Source organism: Triticum dicoccoides, chromosome 2B (assembly GCF_002162155.2).
Source record: "Triticum dicoccoides isolate Atlit2015 ecotype Zavitan chromosome 2B, WEW_v2.0, whole genome shotgun sequence".
NCBI classification, from domain to species: domain Eukaryota; kingdom Viridiplantae; phylum Streptophyta; class Magnoliopsida; order Poales; family Poaceae; genus Triticum; species Triticum dicoccoides.
Window position 1 is genome coordinate 204,022,139 of NC_041383.1, and position 20,196 is coordinate 204,042,334.

The following is a 20,196-nucleotide window of genomic DNA, read 5'->3' on the forward strand; positions in this document are numbered from 1 at the left end:
TCTATGTAACCCTAGCCCTCTCCGGTGTCTATATAAACCGGATGGCTTTAGTCCGTAGGACACAACAACAACCATTACAATCATACCATAGGCTAGCTTCTAGGGTTTAGCCTCCTTGATCTCGTGGTAGATCCACTCTTGTAAACATCCACAATATCAATATCAATCAAGTAGGACGTAGGGTTTTACCTCCATCAAGAGGGCCCGAACCTGGGTAAAACATCGTGTCCCTTGTCTCCTATTACCATCCGCCTAGACGCACAGTTCGGGACCCCCTACCCGAGATCCGCCGGTTTTGACACCGACATTGGTGCTTTCATGGAGAGTTCCTCTGTGCCATCACTGATAGGAAGGATGCCTCTTCCCGTCTTCAAGGATGGTATCCTCGCCAATGGAGCCTTGGCCGCCGGCCAAACTATCCGGCTAGGAGGTTTTCTTATGACCGCCTGTCCGGCCACCGCTTCAATGATGACCTCTCGGGTCATCGAGAGCAATCTTCACGTCAACTCGGAATTCGCCGAGCAGTTAGATCCAGCAGAGCTCTCGTTTGTAAATGAACTCTTGGATCGGATAGCCGCCCTGGGAGTCGCTACAGACTACAATCGGATCGGGCTTAAAACCGATCTGAGAGAGATTAACTCTCCCCAGGTTACCCACCACGTCACGGTGGTAGAGGAACATCGCGACGATCCTTCTCCCATATTGAAAACTAGTCGTGTCCGGGCTACCGAACCCTCCATGCCGGATTCCCGCGGAGGAGCGGATTTTGATCAAGCACTGAACATAAAGTCAGGCATCGGACTGGACTCGTTGGACAATGTTCCACTTTCGAAGCTTCCAAATTCGGAAACTTCTCGGCCCTTGAGCCTCGAGATGGGCAGGGTCCCGGACTCAATTAGGCCCGCCCGTCCAGATATATGCGATCTATCTCTAATCCGGCAAGAGCCAGCCGAAACAGTACATCATTACTGGGCCAGATTCCTCCTAGTCATGGACCGGATAAAGGACTGCCGAGAGGAAAACGCAATCTCGATCTTTTGCAATAATTGCACGGACAGGGGAATCTTGAACGCCGTCAGCCATCGTGAAATCACACGTTTCGCCGACCTGGCATCCATAGTATGAAAGTATTGTGCCATAGAAAGTTTCCAGAAAACCGAAGATAGGTTTTGGGATAATCCGGCCCCGGATACAGCCCCAGTCCGCAACAAAAGGGTGCATTACACTCAGGCACCAGGTACAAGAACCAAAAAACAGAAGCCCCTTAAAGGGAACGGAACCGTACTGGAGGGATGGCTCAGCAAACCCTGTACAATTCGCAGTACCAAGGGCGCCACCCCAGCACATAGCCTTCGTGCATGTTGGATATTACGGCAGGTGGCCAAAAGTGGCGAGGAGCTTCTAGCCCTGGGAAACCACGCCAACAATACCGGTACGATATCAACAGTCTTCGAGACTTTCGCATCAAACAATATGCGGAAACGAACAATCCACAGCCTTGCCGAAGTCTACCAAGTAGCAACAACAAATCCTTGGAGCAACACGGCCATCACCTTCAACGCCAGCGACGAACCTAAATTCCGAACAGCCCGAGCACCAGCCGCATTGGTCCTCGGTCCAATAGTGGACGGCTTTCGACTTACCAAGGTACTCATGGATGGCGGCAGCGGATTGAACCTCATTTACGAGGAAACTCTTCAAAAAATGGAAATAGACTGGAGCCGCATTGAGCGAAGCAGCACAACCTTCAGAGGAATAATCCCTAGCCGGGAAGCACGCTACACCAAAAAAATCACACTCGATGTGGTGTTCGGCTCACTGGACTATTACAGGTCCGAAAAATCACGTTCCAAGTGGCCCCGTTCAGCAGCGGATACCACGCTATATTAGGACGAGAGGCGTTCACAATTTTCCAAGCCGTACCCCATTACGGGTACATGAAGCTCAAAATGCCTGGGCCCGGCGGGATAATTACTCTCGTTAGTGATCCGGACATAGCACTCCGCGCCGAAAACAAAACAGCCGCATTAGCCCTCGAGGCACTATCCGAAGCCCTAGCGGCAGAGGAACTCACCGCGCTACACACTACGGTGCACAGAGACGACGTGATACCCGATAAGAGATCCAAGTCCACCTCCTTTAAACCAGCGGACGAAATTATAAAATTCCAGGTCCACCCAATGGACCCGACAAAGACGGCCTCCATCGGGGCATAGTTGAGCCCTGATGTAGACGCCGCGCTGCGAGAATTCCTTCGGGAAAATTGGGACATTTTCACCTGGCATCCTTCAGATATGCCAGGAATCCCTCGCAGGTTGGCAGAGCATAGCCTAAACATCCTAAAAGGGTTCAAGCTAGTCAAACAGGCTCTTCGACGATTTTCCGAACCCAAAAGACAGGCAATGGGAGAAGAACTAGCCAAACTATTGGAAGCCGGATTCATCAAAGACATCAAACATCCGGATTGGCTAGCAAACCTGGTAATGGTACAAAGAAGGACAAATCCTGGCGCCTATGTGTCGATTTCAAAGACCTAAATAAAGCCTGCCCAAAGGATCCCTTCCCCCTCCCCCGCATCGACCAAATCATCAATGCCACTGCAGGGCATGATTCATTGTGCTTCCTGGACGCATACTCCGGCTATCATCAAATCAAGATGGCAGAAGTGGATCAAGCCGCAACGGCGTTCATTACTCCATACGGACCATTCTGCTTCAACACGATGCCCTTCGGACTTAAAAACACCGGCACAACATATCAGCGCATGATTCAGACATGTCTGGCTACCCAGATCGGCAAAACAGTAGAGGCATACGTAGACGACGTAGTCATCAAAACTAAACACGTCGAAACTCTAGTAGACGACTTGAGGGTCACCTTCGACAACCTCCGAGCATATGACATCAAGCTGAATCCGAAAAAATGCATTTTCGGCGCACCAGCCGGAAAGCTCTTGGGCTTCATTGTATCCGGTAGAGGAATTGAAGCAAATCCGGCCAAAATCTGTGCCCTATCACAGGTGGATATTCCAAAAAACCTCAAACAGATCCAGAAGTTGACTGGATGCGTGGCGGCTCTTAGCCGCTTTATCTCCCGCCTAGGAGAAAAGGCATTGCCCCTCTATCGCCACCTCAGGCACACCGAACACTTCGAGTGGACGGATGCTGACACTGCCGGACTCGAAGAAATAAAGGCCATATTGGCAACGAATCCGGTCCTGGCTGCGCCCAACCTAGGCGAACCTATGTTGGTATACATCGCGGCAACACATCAAGTAGTAAGCGCGGTGCTCGTCGTAGAATGAGAGATAGAAGGGCATAAATTCCTTCTTCAAAAACCAGTGTACTACGTATCCACTGTTTTAACCCCCTGCAAGTCCCGTTACCCGCACTATCAAAAGATAGCGTATGCGGTGTTCATGGCATCCCGGAAGCTCCGACACTACTTTCAAGAGTGTTCGATAACAGTGGCCTCTGAACTACCCCTAAATGACATTATAAATAACCGCGACGCAACGGGCAGGATTGCAAAATGGGCCATTGAGCTCTTACCATTCGATATAACTTACAAACCCCGGTGAGCTATAAAGTCGCAAGTTTTGGCTGACTTTGTCGCTGAGTGGACTGAAGCCGAACTCCCTAAAGAGTACGACGCATACTCCAATTGGATTATGCATTTCGACGGCTCCAAAATGTTGGCCGGATTGGGGGCTGGCGTCGTACTAATGTCCCCAACCAAGGACAGAGTCCAATACGTACTTCAGATATGTTACACGGACTCCAACAATGCAGCCGAATACGAGGCCCTCTTACATGGCCTCCGGATGGTAATCTCCATGGGCATCCAATGCCTAGAGGTGCGCAGGGACTCAAACCTCGCAATATCCCAAGTAAATGGAGACTTTGACGCCAAGGATCCAAAAATGGCAGCCTATCGTAACGCTGTCCTTAAAATGTCAGCTCGGTTCGAAGGACTTGAATTCCACCACGTAGCCAGAGATAATAACCAAGAGGCCGACGTATTGGCACGCATCGGCGCAAAACGTGACGCTGTCCCTCCAAATATCTTCCTGGAACGGCTGTTCAAGCCATCCGTACTATGGGAAGAGGAGTCCGGAAATAACAAACCGGAGGCAGCCGCAGAGCAATCTGACATAACCGGCGATCCAGCCGACGAAATAACACCCTCAGCCCACGACATAATGGCAGTAATCGCCCCGTGGACAGAGCCATTCCTAGCCTACTTGCTTAGGCAGGAACTCCCCGAAGACCATAATGAGGCCCGCTGCGTAGTTCGGCGATCTAAAGCCTACAAGGTCCATGAGGGAGAACTCTATAAGAAAAGCACAACCGGAGTCCTTCAAAGGTGTATCTCCGAAGAGGAAGGGCGAGACCTTCTGGCTGAAATTCACGCCGGACTAGGCGGACACCACGCCGCAGCCCGGGCCCTTGTAGGAAAGGCATTCCGTACAAGATTTTATTGGCCGACGGCCCGGGCAGATGCTCAGGACTTAGTCCAAAGATGCGTCGGTTGTCAGCTCTTTGCTAATCAGAGCCACATGCCACCCACCGCCCTCAAAACTATACCCATTACCTGGCCGTTCGCGGTCTGGGGGCTTGACATGGTTGGACCACTTAAAGGGGGAACCCACAAGCAAAGGTACCTATTGGTCATGGTGGATAAATTCACCAAATGGATAGAGGCCAAGCCAGTTAAAACGGCAGAGTGCGGACCAGTGATAGACTTCATATCCGGGGTAGTACACTGTTATGGTGTCCCCCACAGCATCATCACCGATAACGGCATGAACTTCACGTCCGATGAGGTTAAATCATGGTGCAAAAATATGGGCATCAAGCTCAATTACGCTTCAGTCTATCATCCTCAAACCAACGGTCAAGTGGAACGAGCAAATGGTCTAATAATGAGCGGCATCAAACCCAGACTAGTGCGGTCCCTTAGGAAATCTGACACGCACTGGGTAGAGGAGCTCGACTCCATACTCTGGGGGCTGCGGACAATGCCTAACCGTACTACCGGATTCACACCATTTTTTATGGTATACGGCGTAGAAGCAGTTTTGCCCTACGACATCATTCATGACTCACCTCGAGTGCACATGTACGAAGAAAGAGAAGCCGAGTTGGATCGGCAGGACAGCTTGGACGCATTGGAGGAAGAACGTGACGTCACCAAGGCTTGTTCCGCACTCTATCAGCAGCAGGCTCGAAGATACCAAAGCAGAGAAGTACGGGCCAAGACTTACAATGTTGGCGAACTAGTTCTACGCCTGCCGGACAAGAAAAAGGACAAGCTCAAGCCCAAATGGGAAGGCCCCTTCATCATCGATCAAGTCTTGACTGGCGGAGCGTACCGTCTAGGAAATGCGTCGGATAACTGACTCGAGCCGATCCCATGGAACGCAGCCCGCCTCCGAAGATTCTATGCCTAGCGCCGAACTAAGACCTTAAAAGGCCTACTTGTGCATCGTTCGCGCGCAATTGATGTGCTATCCGCACTCATTATACCTGGGGGCTTCTTTACCAGAAGCTTAATTATAAGGGCTTCATGCCCAACACATGTGTCAAGCTTCCACATGTACCTTTTATTCACCATTATATGCATCGATATGACTTAAGTTTTGGCCAAGCTGGGTTGCCTGGCTCCTATGCTTACCCCTACGTTCCCGATTGTTCGGCTAGGAGGTAAAGGGAGCACCTCTGCGATTGTTACTGCCGGGTCAGCCAGATGTGTACCTCAGACTGGGTGAAGCCGAAAGCTAGCGTTCTTAAGGGAATATTCGGTCGGTGACTTGAAAGATGATTTTTTACCTACTTATTTATCTGCCCCCAGATGTTTTTCTGCTTTTTTCGCAGTCCGGACATGCACTTTAGGGCATGCCACCCCCAGAGGAAAGGAACCCTTAACGGAACTATTCTCCCTGGAAGATGTTTCTTACTAACCATGTAATATAACATAACTAGTTGGGCACTTGTCTGATAAAGCACTAATGACCCCTACGCCTGGTCTCCATGCATACCCTGGTTGTTTCATAACCGAGAAGGTATTCGGACACACTCCGGATTCTAGGGTCCCGAGGTCGAAGCGAAAAGGTCGGCAAAGACAAACGATCTACAATCCGGCTAGAAGGCATTTTACATGTCATTTTATAATACATTGTCAAATTGACTGACTGTATTCTTCCTCAATCCCGTCTAACATGTTGTCTAATTTACAGTCCTGTTGGGAAAATTTAGCGGCCAACTCTACTTGGCCGTATACTAAACTCACAGGGATCTCCTTCCCATCGGGCCCCACAGGTCCAACCTCGGCCATGTGGTTGGGATCCGCCTTCTTGTACCGCGTCTTTACCATGGCCCAGGCCTCCCTGGCACCTTGGCGGTAGGCCGAAATCTTCCATAAATGGAAGCGCTGCCACACTCCCTGAAGCTTCTCCGCAAGCTCCCCAAGACCCTCGGGTAAGGAGAAGGCTGACCATAAAGCCTGGATGACGCCGCTCATTGCCTGCCGAACTCATTCGATCAGTTGCAACAATTCGGGAAGTTGATCACCCGTTGATACGGGCATCTCCTCCGCAGGGCGACCTGTGAGGATACCTGCAGACATATTTTGTCAAATTGACTTCCTCGCCGAACTCTTCTTTTCAAAGGAGTTCACTCAAGCACTTACTATAGATGCCGCGATGAAGCTGCTGATTCTCCTTAACGGAGCCCGACAGCTCGGCCCGAACGCCTTTCAGCTCTTCTCCAAGCTGGGCATGGGCATCCTGGAGCTTGTTCCTTTCATGCTGCACCTTATGCAGCACCCTCTCACCGGCCTTTAGCTGGCGCAGAAGTTCTTGCCTGTCTGGATCTTGTCCGACAGCACCTGCAACGTCATTTTTTAGACTTGCGCAAAGGCCAAACTCTACTTATCTTTCTAAAATAATGCGTTACCAGGAGAGGTCCCTGTGTTTCCTCCTGCGGCAGCAAGTGCGGCCTCAAGTTGGGCCTTGCACTCTTGCAGCTCCTGAGACAGTTGGGTATTCGTCTCGGTAAGATCCTACGTTTCATATGATCCTTAAATCAGTTAATATAACTACTTTAAGTCTCGGGGGCTACTGGCATATATAACTATTAAATTCTCTTACCCGTATGTCTTTTACATACTGCTCCGTGGCTCTGGTAAAACCATCTTGAGCAGCACGAAGGTGCGCGTCCCCCGCGTTAAAGGCATTCAACGCCTCGGGGGAGAAGCACGCGTCGCGAAATACTGTCCGGCGGCGCCTGTGATTCATGGCACTCTCCACCTCAGACTAGGTGGCGGACAGTCTGTCGGCATCCTCCGTCGGAGGAGTGTCCGGCTCGTGCCTTGCGCTCGCCTCCCCCTCCAGACCAGGTGCTGGAGCCTGGCTGGTAGAGGTTGGATTGGCAACCTCCACGCCCGCAGTCCGGCATGTGCTTTTTTCCCTACAAAAGTCATGAGCACTCAAACGCTTCCTAGGAACGTTGCTCTAAATAATGAATTGTGAGCTACACCTTTGCGGCGATGTTTCAGTCCGTGCCGCGCTCCTCTTCCGCCTACTGGTCCGGACTGGCCTTTGTTGGTCAGCCGCCGCCGGCTCGGCTTCTCGCCCTAGGGGTGCCTCCTGCACAGCGCCATCATATACGGTGGTCAGAAATAATCAAGGAAGGAATGACGGTGTCAGGACTTCGGTCGCAATCACCTGGGAAGCCGGATATAGTCCGGGATAGTCGGCCATGATGGCGACTAAAGCATTGTCCATGCTGAGCTGGTGGAACACCCCGTCGATTAGCTCCACCTTTATGTTCGGATCCTCTTCGGAGGCCGGATCTCGGGATCTCTCTGGATCCTCGGGTTGCGGAGCTGGACTTAGCATGTCCTCCATGATCCGGCGCAGCTCCTGCGTCGAAAGAAGAACACATATAAGAAACTTAAGTTTCAAAAGCATGGGTTGGGCATGCAGAGTGTTCACTTACCCAAGGCCGGGGATTATTCATGGAGAACCCATTTAACAGGTTCGTCCGAAGGAAATCCTCCTTCTCCCCCTTATACAAGCCGGACAGGATCGTCACCAGGTCTTCGGCTGAATCTAGCCCTTTGCGGCCATGACGGGTGGCATCGGCCTCCCCGTTGAAATCCCACATGGGGTGGCCCCTGTATTGTAGTGGCTGCACCCCCCGCATAATGCATGTTGCCATGACTCCAATCATGGTCAACCCGGAATGGGCCAGTAACCTTATTCGGCCCATCAAATAATGGACGCTCTTGTCTTCCTCAGGTTGGGGGCTCCGCGGACGCCAACTAAGGCATTTCTTCAGAGGAGCATTGCTGAACTCCGGGAGGCCGATCCGAATAGGGTCCGGCAGCGGAGCATCTTCTATATAAGACCATTCTAAAGGCCAGTCTTCGGACGCCTTCTTAGGGGTTCCGGATGGATATCCGGTCCCGGCAATGCGCCATATTTCGGCGCCGCCCACTTGATATATGGACCCCTCGTCAGAGCGGGGCACAAGGCAGAACAACCTCTTCCATAGCGCGAAATGGGGCTCGACGCCCAGGAATAGCTCGCAAAGAGCTACGTAACCCGCAATATGCAGGATTGAGGCGGGCGTGAGGTGATGAAGCTGGAGTCCGTAGAACTCCAGGAGCCCGCGGAGGAATGGATGTACAGGAAATCCGAGCCCCCTTATCAGATAGGGGATGAAGCATACCCGCTCCCCTTTGTTGGGACTTGGGGTAGCCTCCGCTTGCTTCCCACCTTTGTAGGTGGCCAGCCCGGCTCGAACCGGAACCATGAAGGCCGGAGGGAGATATCCCCCCGCTTGGAGCTTCACCAGCTCGTTGTGCGGAACAGAGCATCTCCTCCAATCTCCTGGCAAAGGGCTAGGAGCGCGAGAAGAGGAGCCGCGTTGACGGTCCATGATGGAATGGATTCTTGGTCAAATGCGCTCCGATGAGTATTTGCGGGAGGAAGATGGTGATTTGGATCTGGATTCTTGCCTCTCTTATAGGCAGATTATTTGCACAACTAGGGGGTAAAACATAAAAGACACCCTAGCTTTTCGCATTCGCGCGACGCGTGGAAGAAGGCCATTATTGGGCGTGGAAGCCAAGACACGCAACATTGATGAGGAAGCCGGACACTATTCGGCAGGTACATGGAACTTGAAGGAGAACCCACCTTGCAACGCCGAAGACTACACACATGCTGGACTTATCGTCATTGAAGCCTGGTTCGGGGGCTACTGAGGGAGTCCCGGATTAGGGGGTGTCCGGATAGCCGGACTACCATCATCGGCCGAACTATCATCGGCAGGACTATCATCATCGACCGAACTCCAAGACTATGAAGATACAAGATTGAAGACCTCGTCCCGTGTCCGGATGGGACTTTCCTTGGCGTGGAAGGCAAGCTTGGCGATACGGATACGTAGATCTCCTACCATTGTAACTGACTCTATGTAACCCTAGCCCTCTCCGGTGTCTATATAAACCGGATGGCTTTAGTCTGTAGGACACAACAACAACCATTACAATCATACCATAGGCTAGCTTCTAGGGTTTAGACTCCTTGATCTCGTGGTAGATCCACTCTTGTAAACATCCACAATATCAATATCAATCAAGCAGGACATAGGGGTTTACCTCCATCAAGAGGGCCCGAACCTGGGTAAAACATCGTGTCCCTTGTCTCCTGTTACCATCCGCCTAGACGCACAGTTCGGGACCCAATACCCGAGATCCGCCGGTTTTGACACCGACAACGGGGTTTGGATGCACCGGCGAAGTTTGCACCAACTCTCAAGGTGAGAAAGGGCAATGCACGGTACCGAAGAGGCTAGCAAAGGTGGAAAGGTGAGAGTGCATATAATCCATGGACTCAACATTAGTCAAAAGAATTCATATACTTATTGCAAAAATTTAGAAGCCATCAAAAAATTCAAGTACTACGCGCATGCTCCTAGGGGGATAGATTGGTAGGAAAATACCATCGCTTGTACCCGACCGCCACTCATAAGGATGCACAAGCCAGGTACACTTCATGTTTCAAATTTGTTACACAACTTTACCCATACGTGCATGCTACGGGACTTGCAAACTTCAACACAAGCCTTCCTCAAATTCACAATTATCCAACTAGCATGACTTTGATATTATCACCTCCATATCTCAAAACAATTATCAAGCATCAAACTTATCTTAGTATTCCATTTACTCAAAAGAAAGTTTCACATGTCTTGAACACTAAGTATATTAACATTAAGCAAACTACCATGCTATTAATGACTCTCAAAATAATCTAAGTGAAGCATGAGAGATCAATATTTTCTTTAAAACAAATCCACCACCATGCTCTAAAAGATATAAGTGAAGCACTAGAGCAAAAATTATCACGCTCAAAAGATATAAGTGAAGCACTATGAGCAAAACTATCGAGCTCAAAAGATATAAGTGAAGCACATAGAGTATTCTAACAAATTCCAATTCATATATGGCTCCCTCGAAAGGTGTGTACAGCAAGGATGATTGTGGTAAACTAACAAGCAAAGACGCAAATAATACAAGACGCTCCAAGCAAAACACATAACATGTGGTGAATAAAAATATAGCTCCAAGTAAATTACCGATGGAAGTGGACAAAAGAGGGGATGCCTTCCGGGGAATCCCCAAGCTTTGAATTTTTGGTGTCCTTGGATTATCTTGGGGGTGCCATGGGCATCCCCAAGCTTAGGCTCTTGCCACTCCTTGTTCCATAATCCATCAAAAGGATTCACCCAAAACTTGAAAACTTCACAACACAAAACTCAACAGAAATCTCGTGAGCTCTGTTAGAGAAAGAAAACAAACAACTACTTTAAGGTACTGTAATGAACTCATTCTTTATTTATATTGGTGTTAAACCTACTGTATTCCAAATTCTCTATGGATTATAAACTATTTTACTAGCCATAGATTCATCAAAATAAGCAAACAACACACGTAAAACAGAATCTGTCAAAAACAGAACAGTCTGTAGCAATCTGTAACTAACGCAAATGTCTGGAACTCTAAAAATTCTACCGAAATAGGAAGTCCTGGACAATTTGTTTGTTGAACAGCAGCAAAAAGAGTCAACCGCAAAAGCACGTTCCTGTGATTTAACAAAATTATATTCGTGCGTGCAAAGTTTCTGTTTTTCAGCAGAGTCAAATCAACTATCATCGTAGGTTATCCTATAGGTTCTACTTGGCACAAACACTAATTAAAACATAAAACCACATCCAAACAGAAGGTAGATGGATTATTTATTCCTAAACATAAGAAAAAACAAAAAACACAAAATAAAATTGGGTTGCCTCCCAACAAGCGCTATCGTTTAACGCCCCTAGCTAGGCATAAAAGCAAGGATAGATCTAGGTGGTGCCGTAATAATAAGATAGATCTTGAAAGCTCATCTCGTACTCTCTACGTTCGGGAGCAAGTTTCCTTTGAGGCAAGCAAAAGTAATCAAAAGGGCTAAATTTAGCAGGACAAAAATCCCCTAGGTCAATCACAGGAGGAACGGGTTCCTCCTTTGGCCCTTCATAGTGCACAACTATTTCATCACTGAAAGCATTCTTTTGGCAAAATCTTGTGAGCCTATACTCGAGAGAGTATCCTAGCTCATTATTTCTAAAGACAAAATCATTATTAAGCTCGTTAATGCAATCAACCAAAACATTGATAGGGACCTTTTTTCTAAGGTTTTCATTAAAAGCGACATAGTCCGAAGATTAAAAACGTCTAATTTCCTCTTGATCATAGAGGATTGCTTCTATGGGTGGACGACTGGCGTCCACCCTATAGTGCGCAAAGATTTCTTTGGCTTCTCTTATGATAAATCTAAATTCATGAGCCAAAAAGATAGTAGCGGCGCGCTTAACAGAAGAGTGCTCAATATTAGAGAATTCCAAGAAAATTCTCTTTATGCAAGGATGCATATGCATAAATTGTCTTTCAAGTTCAACCACAAGCATAGCTATAGCATCCTCAAGACTACTAGTTCTATGAAGAATAGAACAACCCATGGAAGGTAAAGCACCGGCACAAGTAAAGAAATCTTGGATAACACCCTTGCCAATGATGTTACCACTACTGATTCGAAACTTTTTAGTATGCAAGATAGGGGGTTCATCGGCCGGAGCCTCGGGGTTTTCTGTGTTATCATTATTGTCCCTATCGACGATAATCTCCCCAATTTCAGACATAGCGGCAACAAAAGCAAGGTGGAATAAAGCAAACAAAAAAGGGAAAGGAGGAGAAGATTCGGAAAGAGAGGGCGAATAAAACGGCAAGGGTGAAGTGGGGGAGAGGAAAACGAGAGGCAAATGGCAAATAATGTAATGTGAGAGATAGGGATTGCAATGGGTACTTGGTATAGTTGACTTGCTTGCGTGAGACTCCCCGGCAACAGCGCCATAAATTCTTCTTGCTACCTCTTGAGCACTGCACTGGTTTCCTCGAAGAGGAGAGGATGATGCAGCAAAGTAGCGTAAGTATTTCCCTCAGTTTTTGAGAACCAAGGTATCTATCCAGTAGGAGACCATGCACAAGTCCCTCGTACCTACACAAAACGATAGCAACTCGCAACCAATGGGATTAGGGGTTGTCAATCCCTTCACGGTCACTTACGATAGTGAGATCTGATAGAGATGATAAATAATATTTTTGGTATTTTTCATAGATAGATGCAAAGTAAAAAGTAAAAGGCAAAGTAAAAACAAAGCAAGTAAATAAAGTGATAGAGATTGATATGATGAGAATAAACCCGGGGGCTATAGGTTTCACTAGTGGCTTCTCTCAAGAGCATAGATTTCCTATGGTGGGTGAACAAATTACTGTTGAGCAATTGACAGAATTGAGCATAGTTATGAGTATATCTAGGAAATGATCATGTATATAGGCATCATGTCCAAAACAAGTAGACCGAAACGATTCTGCATCTACTACTATTACTCCACTCATCAACCGCTATCCAGCATGCATCTAGAGTATTAAGTAAAAACAGAGTAACGCCTTAAGCAAGATGACATGATGTAGAGGGATAAATTCATGCAATATGATAAAAAAACCCATCTTGTTATCCTCGATGGAAACAATACAATACGTGCCTTGCTGCCCCTTCTGTCACTGGGTAAGGACACCACAAGATTGAACCCAAAGCTAAGGACTTCTCCCATTGCAAGAACTACCAATCTAGTTGGCCAAACCAAAAAGAATAATTCGAAGAGACTTGCAAAGATAACTCAATCATAAATAAAAGAATTCAGAGAAGAATCAAATATTTTCCATAGATAATACTGGATCATAAACCCACAATTCATCGGTCTCATTAAACACAACGCAAAAAGAAGATTACATCTAATAGATCTCCACAAGAGAGGGGGAGAACTTTGTATTGGGATCCAAAAAGAGAGGAGAAGCCATCTAGCTACTAGCTATGGACCCGAAGGTCTGAAGTAAACTACTCACACTTCATCGGAGGGGCTATGGTGATGATGTAGAAGCCCTCCATGGTGGATGCCCCCTCCGGCGGAGCTCCGAAACAGGCCCCAAGATGGGATCTCATGGATACAGAAGGTTGCGTCTGTGGAATTAGGTTTTTGGCTCCTGTTCTATCGTACGGGGATACGTAGGTATATATAGGAGGAGGGAGTATGTCGGTGGAGCATCAAGGGGCCCACGAGGTAGGGGGCGCGCCCAGGGGGGGCGCCCTCCACCCTCGTGACCGTCTCTAGCAGTTCTTGGAGTAGGGTCCAAGTCTCCTGGATCACGTTCGGTTGGAAAATCACGTCCCGAAGGTTTCATTCCGTTTGGACTCCGTCTGATATTCCGTTTCTTCGAAACACTGAAATAGGCAAAAAAACAGCAATTCTGGGCTGGGCCTCCGGTTAATAGGTTAGTCCCAAAAATAATATAAAAGTGGAAAATAAAGCCCAGTATAGTCCAAAACAGTAGATAAAGTAGCATGGAGCAATCAAAAATTATAGATACATTGGAGACATATCAGGAGCCCTCCGTGGACTCGCGCAACCGTTACCCTTCGTGGGTTGAAGTCTCCATCAACGTGGATGTTCGATAGCACCACCTATCGGAACCACGACAAAAACATCTGTGTCTCCAATTGCGTTTTAATCCTCCAAACCCTTCCCTTTACATCCTTGCAAGTTGCATGCTTTAATTTCCGCTGCTCATATACCCTTTGCATGCTTGCTTGAATTATGTGAAGATTGCTTCACTTGTCCAAAGATCGCTAAAATCTGCCAAACTCTAAAATTGGGAAACGGTTAAGTTTTTAATTGGTCAAGTAGTCTAATCACCCCCCCTCTAGACATACTTCAAGGTCCTACACTTACTTTCAAGGACATTTGCATAACTCTTCCAGCTCAGAGCGTCTGCTACAACATTAGCTTTTCTAGGATGATAGTGTAGCGTCATATCGTAATCCTTTATAAGTTCCAACCATCTCCTCTGCCTAAGGTTCAGCTCCTTTTGGGTGAAAATATACTTCAAACTCTTATGATCCGTGTACACATCACAACGGTTTCCAATAAGGTAATGTCTCCAAGTCTTCAATGCATGCACTACGGCTGCTAACTCCAAATTATGCGTGGCATAGTTCAACTCATGGGGTTTTAGTTGTCATGAGGCATACGAAACAACTCTTCCGTCCTGCATAAGCACACATCCCAGTCCCAAGCGAGAGGCGTCGCAATACACTTGAAACTCCTTACATATATCTGGCAAGGTTAGCACTGGGGCTGTAGTCAAACGTTTCTTCAACTCCTGAAAACTTGCCTTGCAATCTTCTGTCCATTTAAACTTAGTATCCTTCTTCAATAGTTCAGTCATTGGCTTTGCAAGCTTGGAAAAATTCTCAATGAATCTCTGATAGTATCCTGCAAGTCCAAGAAAACTGCGGATCTCGCCAACTGAAGTGGGTGCCAACCATTCAGTGACTGACTAAACCTTGCTAGGGTCTACTGCTATACCTTCTCCTGATATAACATGCCCAAGAAATCCAACTTCCTTCAACCAAAATTTGCACTTGCTGAACTTGGCGTATAATTGGTGTTCCCTGAGTTTCTCGAGAACTAAACGCAAATGCTCCTTGTGTTCCTCTTCATTCTTCGAGTATACCATAATATCATCGATAAACACCACAACAAACTTTTCCAAAAACTCCATGAACACCTTGTTCATAATGCTCATGAAATAGGCAGGGGCGTTTGTCAGTCCAAACGACATGACCGTATACTCGTATAATCCATACCGCATGGTGAACGCCGTCTTTGGTATATCCTTCTGTCGGATCTTCAACTGATGGTATCCTGATTGTAGATCAATCTTCGAAAACACCTTAGCTCCTTGCAGTTGATCAAACAGATCATTGATCATCGGTAGTGGATACTTGTTCTTAATCGTTACTTCATTCAAGGCTCGATAATCAACAACCATCCTTAGGGTTTTATCCTTCTTCTTGACCAAAAGTACTGGAGCTCCCCAAGGTGATGAACTCATTCGAATATAACCTTTCTCCAACAACTCCTTGATCTGTTTCTTAATTTCCTCCAGATCATTTGCGGGCATCCGATAGGGTCTCTTGGATATTGGCCCTGTACCTAGCAATAGCTCTATCAAAAACTTGATGTTTCGATCCGGTGGCATGCCTGGTAACTCTTCTGGGAAAACATCCGGGTAATCCTTTACTACAGGCACCTCCTCCTGCACAACTCCTGTGAGGTCATTCACTTGGGTCCTCCTAGGCACATGCCTAGATATGTACTTAATCCTTTTCCCCTCCGGGGTGGTGAGATAAATTGACTTACTGGCACAATCAATACTTCCTCCATACTTTGACATCCAGTCCATACCTAATATCACATCCAATCCTTGTGACTCCAAGATAATTAGGTCAGATGGAAAAACATGGGTACCAATGGTTAGGGGTATCTGGTTGCACCATCATCTAGCCATATACTCTGCTCCAGGCGAGGTCACTAAAAGAGGGGTCCTCAGGGTTTGGGTTGGTAGTTTAAACTTATCCACGAATCCCCTTGATATGTATGAATGCGATGCACCAGTATCGAAAAGAATAAGTGTGGTAAATGACTTAACCAAAAACTTACCTATTATCGCGTCCGGCTGCTCTTCAACCTCCTCCACATTAATGTGGTTCACTTGTCCTTTGTTGAATGGATTAGGCTTCTTCCCGGCGCTCCCGTTTCCGTTTCCATTCCTTCCTTCAGGGCAATCATTGGCATAGTGCCCTGTCTTCCCGCACTTAAAGCAAGTAACTTGACTTAGGTCTCTTTTGGCGGGTGTGGCAGGATTGGAGCGATTTTGATTGTTGTTAGCTCCGTTCCCGTTTCCATTCTTAGCACCATTGTGATTATGCGATCCTCCTCTAGTGCGGGTGTGACCTCCATGGTTATGAACAAGTCCTCCCGAATTCGGGGTTAAGCAAGGCTTCTGCTGAGCTCCTGAGTTATACTTCCCTTGTCCATACTTCCTCTTACAGCTCTCAATCTGCTGTTGCTTCCCTTCTATCATAAGAGCCTTATCTACCAACTCCTGGTAGTTGTTGAAGGTTGCCACAATCAACTTCATACTCATCTCATCATTCAACCCTTCCACAAACTTATCTTGCTTCGCGGCATCTATGGCCACATCATCAGGGGCATAGCGTGATAGCTTGCTAAAATCATCCACGTACTGGCCAACAGTACGGTTCCCCTGGCGTAAGTTGAGAAACTCCGGCTTCTTCATGTGCATAGATCCAGTTGAAACATGGGCAGTATGAAAAGCTTGCTGAAACTGATCCCATGTGACAGTGTTGATAGGATAGGTGGCTGTGAAATTCCCCCACCATGATGCTGCGGGTCCATCCAATTGGTGTGCGGCAAAACGCACCTTCTCCGCATCTGTGCAGCCTACGGTGGTTAACTACCTTCCGATACGGCATTGCCAATCATCAACAACTATTGGCTCGGTGCTACTGGAAAACACTGGCGGCTGTAACCTTAGAAAACGGGCTAGGTTGTCCACTGGTGGCGGGTTATTGTTGTTGTTGTTGTTGTTGTTGTTGCCCCGGTTCTGAACTAGCAATTGCATCAAAGCATTCTGCTGCTGGATCAACTTGGTGACCTCTTGTGGGAAAGCAAAACTGGTGTCTCGTCTCGGAGGCATCTGATGGGTTTAGATGGGAGAGATTAGAATAGAAAAAGGTCTAGCGAGAAAGCACTGCCCATATGCACATGAGACAAACACAATCATTTCACTCAATCAATCAAGCAAGGGCATATAATGGTCTAGAGCTATCGCAAAAGTGCTCAACTACTACTAAATACATGGGGGAATACTACTAATATATGGTGGTCATCTAGAAATTTGGATCGGTGGAAGACTCCATAATGTCTGCTCCATCTTCGTCTTCAAAGTCACCATCACTAGGATCAGAATCGGTGTCGTTGATGATGATGTAGTTGCCCGGGCAAGTGGGGTCATCGTCTTCTTCTCCCGGTGCTGGTCCTCCCATGAATATCCCGATCTTCTTAACCAGGTCATCATTGTTCTCTAGTAGTGTCTTGATTTCCTCGTCATATCCATCGCGTGTGAACTTGAGTTCTTCCTCCAGCTCGATGATCCTAGTCTTTTCCTTCTTTAATTCCATCATGTCTGCGCACATCTGGTTCTCCTGACGTCGAATGTGCTGGTTTAGCTCCTGGATAAACGCTGCAATGGATCTATCCTTCCTGGTGCTGATTATTTCCCATTGCTCGTCTCGGCGCCCACATATTTGATAGGTAGTGTCCTTAAGTTCCCTGTTGTAGACTTCTCCAATGCGTCCCATGGTAATGTGGGCTGCCATGCTCTTGCCTAAACTCCAGGTTGGTGCATCGAAAGAAAATTCTATAGGTTTAGAAGTTGGCGAGAACGTCCTTCCCGGAACTTGTACTTGAATCATCCAGCGCTCCTCTTCTGGTAAGGTGGCGTTGTACGTCCCGGTGAAACTTGGTATTCCAATATTCAAGTACCTAGTGACTTCCTTCAAGTGGCGTCCAAAAGGTGTATCCTCATCCGGTTGCGCAAACTTGTTCTTCATCTCCATCATCCTATAGAGTGGAAAAAGGAGAGGAGTTAGAAATGAGTAGAGAAGAGTGACCTATGGTTTATCTTAGTGGTTGTGTCCTACACTCATTGTGTGCTCTGATATCATCTTGTAGTGACCCAACCTCAAACGGTCAAGTCTCTATGCTTCAGTGTCATCCCTGGATCAGTAATGCTGACACGCACAATACTCGAAGGATTTATAACAGAATAGCAATCACATACTTATTACATCGAATGTCTCAAAAGAGAGCTTGTTACAATAATATGGCTTAAGGCCATCTAATGCGATAACATCGGAAGGCTTGGAAGATAAAGTGAGTCCATCAACTCCAACGGCATAGCTGAGCTGCACGGCAACGACCTAACGAACCTTACTCCTCGTCTGAAAAGTCTGCAACATAATACGTTGCAGCCCGAAAATGGGTCAGCACATGGAATATGCTGGCAATATAACACAGTAGAGCAAGAACAGAATAATGCTATCACTACGTGCATATTTGGCTGGTGGAAAGCTCTATGGTTATAGTTTTGCGAAAAGCAAATTTTTCCCTACAACAAAGGAATATATTTTATTTTAACTATCATGGCGGTTGAAACATTGAGAAGGTATAACCCCAACTCAATCCCAAATTAAAGTAATTAACAAACCAACAATATTAATTAAGAGTGATGAGATACATGTGATAACCCAAGTACTAGATACTCAAGACTTGTCCATAATCGGGGACACGGCTAACCATGATTAGATTGTACACTCTGCAGAGGTTTGCGCACTTTTCCCCACAAGACTCGATCACTTCCGTTGGATTTCTCGCACTGCATGGTGTTTGAGAAACGGATGACCGAGACATAGTCGTTCAGAAACATTAACTCCCTACTCCGGGTAGACCATACCAAACCTACAAAACCCACTACCTGCTGATCTACCTCTTCGAGAGCTTCACGTAACTTACTCAACTATGCTAGAGCCCATAATAGCTTGTGGCTGCACATGGAAGTTTCTAGCATGAATCATCTCAGTTCCCTTTAAGCCTGGGTGGTGGTCCATAGGAAGATCACACGGGTACCCCGAGATTTCCAAAAAAATACAAACACTGGGTTCCCCAGGTGCCTCAATCCACCTAGATGTGAATTTTAAGTTGCCACCTTAAATAAACCATTAATTAACAATCTCACATCTGTCATGGATACACTCAAACCCAAAGCACGTCTACGAGCATAGCATGGCAATATAAGCAACGTGTAGAAGTAACTCCCAAGGGTTTGATAATAAACAGGGAATAGGTTCTACCTCAATAACTACTTCCCAACCCACAAGTTAATGACATCCTAATCATGCAATATTTGAGGATTGAACTAATGCAATAAAAACTGGGTATGAAAAGAGTATGATCAATGTGTTACTTGCCTTGCTGATGATCCGTGAATCCTAGAGACTCGTAGTAACACGCTTCGCACTCCAGGAATTCTATCGCAAACAAACAATAAAATACATAAGAAACTAGCAAAGAATGCACGATCAAAACTTCAAATAAAAGAGGTTGACTAGAAAGTTCAACTTAAGAACTCCGGTATGCAAAAAGAATCAATTCAAACGGAGCAACGAAACCCAAACGGCGGAAGAAACTAGATCCATTTATTAATCTGAACTAAGGTCAAATTTTACAGTATCAAAATCTTGTTTAAGTTGATTAAACAGAAAGAGGGTCTCGAGATGAAACTCTAGGCGTTTGAATCACCTGACTCCGACTAACGAGCGAAAAGACAAACAGAAACTAAGATCGGATCAGAAATCACGATTGAAAATAATCGCAGATAAATCCGATAAAAGAAACTGACGAACAGACTAACGAACGAGCGTTCGTTATCTGTAACTAATGGAAGAAAACTGTTTGTTTAAACGAACGTACGGAGGAACGTCCGCTAATTAGAAGAATCGAGAAAACCGGTGAACCGATCTAAAAAACCGAACTAGGGTTTCTAAAAAAACCGACTGGTTTTTCAAAAAACCGGCGGCTCGGATCCGGCGCGGTACCTCCG